Raw genomic sequence first — 7,456 nt, forward strand, 5'->3', positions numbered from 1 at the left:
TATTCTCAGATGGGGGTGGAGTCAGAGATAGATATTTTAAAAAATAAATTTTATTAAAAAGTTCTCCAAGTGACCCTATATTGTGTTCAGGGTGAGGACAGAAATGTACATGTACAAACAAGTGACTAAATTGCAACAGCGGCAAAGTCTGTAAAAGAGGGAACCTCGACGTATCTTAAACAAATATAAAGAAAGAATATAAAGAACTTTGACAGGGAGCACAAGCACCTCTTGGAGTAATTCTAGCTTTTACCTTCGGTAGGCAGGCAGCAGTTGTGTTTTCACAGACTCATGTTGAGAAGCATCTTAGCCAATAAACCATCCTGCTTGTCCTGCCCTCTTCCTGCTTGACATTTTAAAAATTATATGTGTATACATATACACATATGTACATACGTACATACATACATACATACATATATAGTCCTCTCAGGTGTAGTCCCTGTGAAATTCCTACCACCAATTCACCTGTGTCCGATCCCCCCATCTTTCCTTTTCCTCTGTTAACTTCTGAGGCACTCCTTTCACCTTTCCATATGCTTCCTAGCATCTGGTATCTTCATTTTCCTTTTAACACTAGAGGTAGTCAGCCAGGAGTGGAGACTACAAGTGGGGAATCAACCATTCAGAACCCTTGATCGTTTCTCTCACGGCCTGACATGTGCACACTCCTCTCCACCCTCAATGCCACTAAGCGACATTTTCCCAAGCCCTCTTAGGGTGCAAGTTATGTATCGATAATTTAGTCAATGCTGATAAGTAGTTCTAATAAATTGTCAATGAAAATAATACTGTGTGTGACAAAACTTCTGTATCAATGATTTTTAAACCTGTGTATCTGGTTTAACCCGTTGTGCCACCAGGGAGGGCCCAACCATTACTTTGATTCTGTCTGCTAAGGGAATCAAGTTTTGCATCAAATTGTACTCAAATATTGCTTTATATTATTAAGGAAAAATAGTAATAGTAATACAGTAAATTACCAAAAAAACAGTCTGGCTTGATTTTCTGAAAGGTTGTAGAAGCATCCGGGCGATGTACTATATTTTGAGAATAGCTACTTCATGCAATTAGTTCCCAAAAATGCTGCCTATGAAAATCTGATTTTCATATCCTTTAAAATACTTAAGGGTTGCTGAGTCCCTATGAAGAAACATTTACAATAAATTTGATTGAAATTTTCTGTAAAATCAACTACAAGTTATAAGCTCCACAAAAACAATCTCACTTATTCATTTACCTGTTTATTTTTTATGGTAAAATATCTGTATTTAGCACAAGTAAGACTTGAGGTCTGATACATCCTCAGGCAAAATTCCTCTGTAGCTATAAACCAGACAGGATAGACATTCCCATTCCAAAAGTGATAAATTAGAAAGAAGATTTAAAAGCAAATCCAAAACTGAGCAAGGGAAAATTCCATGAGATCTCAAGTCTCAGCAGAGATTGGCACATATTAGAAACAAAACCCTCACAACTGCTAGAGAAAATGTAAAAAGAGGACCCTTACTTCCCTGTTGATGGGAATGTAAATGGGTGTGGACATTTTGGAAAGTCTCTGGATTCACCTATGGAAACTAAAAATGAAAATACTATATGATCCAGTAATCCCACTCTTGGCCATCTACCCAAAGAACCTAAATCAACTTAAACAACAACAAAAACAAAATCTATATGGTATGTAATGTTTATTGCAGCACTATTTACAAAACCTCCAACATGGAAGCAGCCCAAATGCCCACTGACAGAATATTGGATCAATAAGATGTGGTCTACCCACACTACAGAACACTATTGAGCCATAAGAAAAGATGAAATGTTACAACTTATAGCAAAATGGAAGCTGTTCAAAGGAATTATGTGTAGCAAAGCAAATCAGGATGATAAAGATAAATATTGGACAGAGCAGATGATTCCACAAAGTAAAAATTCTTAAAAAAGGTAGCAGACATTAATAAAAGTGAAGTGGGTGTCAGAAGGAGAAGGATCAGAGTGGATAATAAATGTTAGTAGGGAAAAGTGCTTTAGAAATTTGAACGTTCTATAAAATTATTTTCAATGTGAAAACAACATTTAAAAAAATGCCCAAAATTCTTGTTTGAGTCACCCAATTTTTATTTTCTGAAAATCTGAACCATTTTACTCTCCACATTGAAGGTAAAGAGAGTCGTTGAAAATGAAACACAAATTGCTATTTTTGTTCTCCCTTCTGGAACTTCCTAGTACTTTACTGAGCTGTCTACTGCTTGCATTCAGCTCTTGTCTGCTATACAGTTCAGCAGTCCAGCGTTCTTTAAGTTTTCTGCCTCTTCCTCTTTTTCTTCTCCCTGCATCTCTGGGAAGTTTGCCTCTAGTCTCTAGGGAGCAACACCATCTCTTTTAAGTCTCAGTTTAAATGCTCCTTCCTGGGGGAGAGAGGAAAGTCTTACTTAACCTATTTTCCTTCAGAACATTTATCACACATTTACTTACTTGTTCCATGTCTTTTTACCTTGCTGAGGTGCAAGGAAACTCCTTGGTAGTTTAATCTGCTATAGGACTAGCACAGTGCTAGTTAGATGAATGAGAGAATAAGCAAGCAAATACAGATTGAAAAGTCTTTCTTTATGCTGCTTAAAGCTAAAGTACAGATAATAAGCATCACCAGGACAAATTTAGAAACACCACCAAATAAAGCTTGTATCACCAGCCTCGTAAAGCTATTAGAGAGGCTTTTTGGAGACTACTGTAAAACACTGTCAGAGTTTCTTAACATACGTGGTTGGATGTCTGTATGTTACTGGATCTATGTAACTTATTTATAATCCTTTATATGAAATTATCCAGCAGAAAGTAATTCTTTTTAAAATTAGTAATGGACCAAAATGTGATATAGTTTCATAATTTTAAACTAAAATCTCTACATATAATATATCAAAGGGTTGGTATTATTTTAAATACTAGCTACTGTTTTTCAGCACAGTACTTATTAAGTAGCATTAGTGCCTGTAATCATCAGGACACTCCTGTGAGGTAAGGATTGTTAATTCCATTTTACGGATGACACAACTGAGGCCTAGAGAAGCTGAGTTCCCAAACTATTTCCATCATCTTGTAAAGAGAACATTCTCACTTTTTTGGAGAATTTGTCCTTAGAAATTTGAGGTATCTAAGGATAAGAAGGGTGAGTGCCTCGAAGTACTTTCTGATAGTCCAAGTTGAGATCTAGAGAAAGTGATTTTTAAGTCATGTAATAGAAAAGAAGAGGAACAAAGTCTATGGCTGCTCTACCTATTTGCTCATATTTTAACTGACCGCAGACAGTAAAAGCATGGAAGCAGCAAACAGGTCCCAGGTTTCAACATCTGCATTCACCCTAGATCTTCTTTTGGGTGATATCAGAAGCACTACCCTTTAAATCATTCTAAAATTAAAATAGGGTACAATAAGTTAGGAGTTCACACACTGCATTCACTCAACATATGTGCTTGCTCTCCTTTCTTTGAAGTATGGATTCTACAATATGATATACATAATTTGTTGTCATTTATTCTCCTGTTCTTATGTTTGCCACTGTCTGACAGTAAATACCTCTGCAAACAGCTTTTCTAGATGCTGAAAGACCATACACTAAGATTAATATGTGGCATATAATCCTAAAACAGCATCTACACTGTATGTGGAGTTTCTTCTGTCTTCCTGTTCAATGAGGCCCTCAGAGGGTACTGAATAGGGCTTAGCTTGCCTTTAAGTATTCCCAGATACTTCTGCCACACAGTCTTAACCTTACATCCTAAATAATCCATTAATGAGTCTCAATAATTCCAACATCCATACAGCAAAACTTTCAGTGGTTATTAGTAAAGACCTCAGTGAAAAAAAGATTCAACTTTTAAAACTTCCTTGACATTTTTGAGCATGCTAATCTCAGAAAGCTGTAACTGCCCTTTTCCCCCCCTCATATAAAAACTTACGTCTCAAAATATCAACCTGAAAAAAGTAATGAAAGGGTTAAATATTTCACTGTTTACATAACCTATGAAGTATTCTGGACATAAAACACAGTATGTGTGCAACTACCACCTTTCAAATCTCTGAAATGAATGCTATGTTATGATTCCTTTCAATAGTACATCTTCGTTTTTTCCACAGCACTTCAGAGTTTTCATTTTAGGTTTCTGTATTTCTTTTTCTTGCTATATATTTCAGTCATGAGGAGATCTGCCCATAGTGTGAAGCAGAGGAGGCAAGGAAATGAACCCTGGTCACTTCCCCCCCACCTGCTCAGATTTACAGTGGCAGAGCTGGCTCATACACAAAGCATTTGATCTGCTTTCACTATTTCCCACAGGCCTTCACCACCTGCTTCTCTACTATATACTGTGTGTCAGGGGAGCATACTGTACTATCCATTATTATCTGTTTCCACAGGAGAGGAACTGACATGACCCATTAAAACAAACGAAACTGTAATTGCCATTCCTGGTATGTATTTTGTGTCCCAAGTCTCCACATACTTTGTAGCACCCACCACAAATCTCATACACTTTGCTTGATAGCTTCCTGGAATTTGCTGGAAATATAGATGTTAATGAAAATCCAACAATTCCTGCCTTATAGAGCAGTGTCTGAAAGGTAGAGAGGGATGCCCTTCCCAATTTTTTGGTTGATAGAGATCCTAAGTATCTGAGCCAACTGACTGAAAGGGCAGAATGAAGTCTTAGCCTATATTTGTCAGCAGTCTGTGCCAAGAGGCCGCACAGGATGGGAATATACATTAAGGGTACTTCCATTGTGTGTGTGTGTGTGTGTGTGTTTAGAAGTACTTTTGCTTTTTGATTTTATGTGAGTTTTCATTTCATTCTCTATGGGCTGCTCATTCTGTGTTGCCCAAATGGTGTTCCTATTTCAATTCTATCCTCTTGGGTAATTGTGTTTGTTTGTTTGTTTGTTTTTTTAAAAAATCAAGCAATTCTAATTCAGAATAATTCTCATGCTTATCTCAGAAATTTTATGAAGGGTATTTGAAGATGCTTTTAAAATCTGTGCTAATGATTGACTGGTAGCATCCAAAGTTTTCTAGCTATCAACCTATCAGTGAAAGAATGAGGTAAAGGAGAACTTGAGGGAAGTTCTTTTAGGATAATCTAACAGTTGTTTGCTATGGAAAAATATGACAAGACTTTAAAAGGCAACCACTTCCCTCAGTTAGCTTTTCTAGGAGTCTTCACCATTCAAGTCATTCCCTCAAAATTGTACTAAATTTTGAGAAATCAAGCAAGCATCTTTGCAAATAAGTGGTTAATATCATAGCATAGATACTTAATTGTGATCATTTTAAATTATATTTTTGGACAGTTTCTTCTAGACTAGCATTTCTATATCCCCATTTTATTGGGGTTCTTTTAATGAGGGGAAGTTGTGACTCTGTCTTAAAAATGAACAATTAGTTTCTACACAAAAAAAAAATCATATTACATAGGAAACAGGGATCTCATCCTTTCCCTGCAACTCCTTCCTTCTGGAGGCAGCCACCCTCTGTCCAAACATGGCTATTAAAGTTAAGGGCCAGAGGCAAGGTAGAATTCATGAATGGGATCACTGTCAGGGAGATACCATGATGTACATAGCTAGGACATAATGTTCACCATCACATTTACTCATCTTCAAATGGGCCATTCTAGGAGGAAACATCTGTTTGTCTGCTGGTAATGTGTAAGTCATTTCAACCGTCTGTACCTCAAAGTCTTACTTCTTTCAACATTACCATTTAAGTTACCAGTTAAGGTTACATATTTGGAAACTAAATAATATAATTTTTTTCCATCTGAATATCACCCCTTTTATATGCTCATAAGTATGCATTGTATAAAGCAGACTGGCACATATTTGCAGAAACAGTATTATCCCTGTTCTCAAGCTACAGAATGCACAGAAAATTTCTTCCTATCTAACTGATCCTACAGAAAATAATTTCATATGTTTACATAAAATTCATTTTTAATTTTGAATTTAGGGGACCAGACCACTATCTCAATAATTGCTAGTATAGTTATAATAGACTTGTGACATTATGCTACATGGTCCACAATAAATTCATCAACAACTAAAAAATGAAAAATAAATATACCTGGTATTGGTATACCCAGGAAAGTTTGCTGCATATATATAACTTGCTGATTTTTTAAAAAAACAGCAGTTTTATATTTTGTTGATATCATTTTCATCAAGTTATATTACTCTCAAAGTATAGATGTAGAGCCAAATTGTATTATTCTAAATTATTATAAAAGTGTACACTTGCATTATGCAAATTTCAAACTTCTATATAAAAATGCCCCCAACTTATTGCTGTCCCAGAACTATAAATTATTTACTGAATACATTCTATTTAGAACAAATTATTAGTAGGTTATGTTACATTATAAATCATTAGTTCTAAAATGTGTAAGTACATGCAAATGTACACAAAGATATGAAACTCCCTACAAGTAAGCATCATCTCCAGAATAGACACTCTGGGAAGTGTGCAAGCTAATTGTAATGATGTTGCTATTATAAATCTATTTTTAATCTGCACTTTTGAAATTGCCTTCATAGTCTTCAATATTACCTTTCAAATACCCTTAGAAGTGAGACAATTTTAAAAGCAGAACTTAGTTTTGCTACCACATAGAAGTCATTTTTGCCAAACTTAGGTGCTCAAACTGAGCAGCATAGCTTCCTAATTAAAAAAAAAAAAAAAGCAAGCAAAAAATAAGGGTTTATAAAACAGGGGGGAAATGATTCTAAAATAACCTTTTTATTGTTTGTAATGGACTAGTAATTTCAAGATTCAAATAACTGAATAATAGTATCTCCCTAAAGACTTTCTGGAATAATCACTGCTTAAAAACATAAATGACAGCATGAGGGGAGGAGTGGTCAGGACTCTATCTTGACACTTTGAAGTCAGGAAGCAACTTTATTACACTGAGTTTAAAAGCATCTCCAGAGGTTACTTCATTAACACAGCAGAGGAAACGTTAACATCCTTTTATTTTTTGATGATGGCATGAAGGTGAAAGAGAATTGTGTTTTTCTGACTAATAATTAACTTCAGACATTTTATGCACCAAAATGTGTGCTATGTAGTTAGCAAAATTTTAGTAAAAATTTTTAGCATTATTTTCCTTGAAAAGGAGGTAATCTTTTTGTAAAATATTACAGAGATCTATTAAAATAACTGTTAATTTACTGCATAATTGACTGGAAGAATTCTTGCTTGATGTATGAGACTTATTTAGTAAATATTGGTGTCTATTTTCAGAAAGCTCATGAAGGTTCTAGATAACACTATTTTACCAAGAAAACAAACTTTTTCACAATGCTTTTTGACTTTTACAAGAAAAACAGTCATTTTGAAAAGCCAAATATATAAACGAAAGAGGTAAAGTAGAGCAATAAAAGATCTATTAACAAAATCACTTAAGAACAA

This window comes from Condylura cristata, unplaced genomic scaffold (assembly GCF_000260355.1).
Source record: "Condylura cristata isolate star-nosed mole 26May11 unplaced genomic scaffold, ConCri1.0 scaffold00007, whole genome shotgun sequence".
Taxonomy (NCBI): domain Eukaryota; kingdom Metazoa; phylum Chordata; class Mammalia; order Eulipotyphla; family Talpidae; genus Condylura; species Condylura cristata.